Source organism: Triturus cristatus, chromosome 5_1 (assembly GCF_964204655.1).
Source record: "Triturus cristatus chromosome 5_1, aTriCri1.1, whole genome shotgun sequence".
In the NCBI taxonomy this organism is placed as follows: domain Eukaryota; kingdom Metazoa; phylum Chordata; class Amphibia; order Caudata; family Salamandridae; genus Triturus; species Triturus cristatus.
Genome location: NC_140587.1, coordinates 170,610,217 through 170,612,651, shown reverse-complemented (window position 1 = coordinate 170,612,651; position 2,435 = coordinate 170,610,217).

Below are 2,435 nucleotides of genomic sequence, written 5' to 3'. Positions count from 1 at the left end.
CCTGGGTCTTATATACCCTCGCTGTGTTTGGATTCTTTTCGCTTGGATACAGTGGACGTCGCTAACAACGTGGAAAATAGGATTGCACGGGGAAGTTCTCCCTCCAGGCACAAATAGTTCTAATAACACCGCTAATTTTTTCAAGGGTGGGGTCCTAGGCTGTTATTAAATGCGTTCCCTTCCATTCTTCTCTTGTTCTGAACGTCAGACACTGAAAGCTGATTTTAGTGTGTGGCAATGATACATTAGGTCATCCAAGTGCCCTTGTCTTGAGAGGGAAAAGACAGTAAACAAATACACGCCCGGAGAGTACCCTAGGAACAAGTATTGACAACGTCAACAGCTTTTCTTTTTCTATAAGAATTCCGTACCTGAGCTGAACAAAGTCCCTCAGAACAGGTACCAAATGGACAGCAGCGGTGCAGACTTCACACACAGGTAACACAACAGAGGAGACAGGTAGGATGGAAGCTTACCTTACACTCAGAGAACAAGTACAACACAGGCAGCTGCAGTGCAAGCTTCCCTTAAATAGGCACAGCATAGAAAGCTGCTGAGAGAGAGAGGTGTGGTAGGAGATGTGTATGGGGTGTTTGCATAGGAAGTTGCTGTGCTCCTTGAAACAAAGCGACCAGGACCAGCACAGTCAACTAAACAACTGCAGTGCAAGCTTCCCTTTTATACAGAGTACGACACAGTGAGCTACAGCAGCCGCTTCCGTTACACACAGGTAACAGGCACAGCATAGATAGATTCCTTCCATTGCACACTAAGAACATCAACAATCCATACAACTGCAATGCAAGCAGCTTGTAGACAAAAAGATCAGGCAGCTGCAGAGTCTCCTACACAAACAGCTGCAGTGCAAACTTCCATTACACACGGGTAACAGGCACAGAATAGGCAGTGCAGACTTCCATTACACAAAGGTAACAGGCACAGAATAGGCAGATGCAGTGCAGACTTCCATTACACACAGGTAACAGGCACAGCTGCGGGGCAGAGCTCCTTACACACATAACAGGCACACCATAGGAACATGCAGTGCAAGCTTCTCTTACACTCTGAGAACAGGTACAACAAAGTTTACTGTAGCACAAGTACCCCTTACCCACAGAGAAGAGGTACAAATCCGACAGCTGCAGTGCACGTTTCCCTTACACACAAGGAACAGCAACAACTCAGGCACCGGCAATGCAAGATCCCTTTACACACAGAGTAGAGTCTGCACAGACATCTGCAGAGCAAGAATCTCTTACATAGAACTGGTATAACCTAGGTAGCTGCAGTGAGAGCTTCCCTTACACACAGCTAAGGTGCAGTGCAGTGTCACCTAACACACAGTGAGGAGCAGTCAGCTGTAGTGCAAGCTTCTCACACACACAATGAACAGGTACAACACACCAAGAGACCCAGTCATAACATGTGCAATCTTCTCTTCCACACATACATATCCTGCAACAGTTAGCTGGGCTGCAAGCCTCCCTCTGATACTGAGAACAGCCACAAGGCAGAAAGTTGTAATGCAAGATCCCTTTAAACAGAGAATCATCATCACACAGGCCATCAGATACAGACTACATTAGCATATCACTCCTTTGCCCTTGAAAACCAAGATGTATATAACTGTACCTCAAGAATAGCTGTCAACTGGCCCTATGTCCTGAGAGTGACATTGAGCCTGCCTTGACTTTCCATCACTGCGTTGAAGATATTGAGACTTCTATGTGGATACTTAGATTGTGAAAATAAGAAATTACAAGCCTCAACATTCTATGTCTTGTTGGCTGAAAATATGTAACTGGCCCTCATGACATGTGCCCAATCAAGAGGGCATTTGATAGTATTGACCATGCCCAGTAGGTTTCACATACCATATGACTGAGTGCATGTAACCTGACGCCTGAGGCTGTACCTTATCACATGATGTGGATTATTTTCCTACATTCACACTCTTCCTCTGCCCTTTGAATGGTAGGAGTCACCCTCATTCTAACCAAAGACCACTGGTTGATATTACATTCTGATTTTTCCACACTTGAGGCCTGATTTACATCTTGGCAGCAAGGATACTCAAGTGCAACGGCGACTAAGTATCCACCCACCCAAAACTGTGGTCCGCCTGCCTGACTTATTTGTGGGTGAACCTTTGGTTTAATCATGGTGAAGACTACTCCGTCTATGCTGTGATTAAACCCCTCCGATGGCCTGACGGAGTAAAATGCATGAAGAGATTGACCTCTAATGCCGCCCATCTAATTTATATTAATAGACCTAGAGGTCACTTTTCACTACCCGCCACTGCCAGGAAAACCCTAACAGTGAGGGCAGTGAACACTAAAAAATGCTCCATCTGCCATTGGAGATGACTCCAATTGAGAGAGGGGCATTGCCTTTTTTTGTTTTAAAAAAGAAACTACTGCTTCAGGATTTTC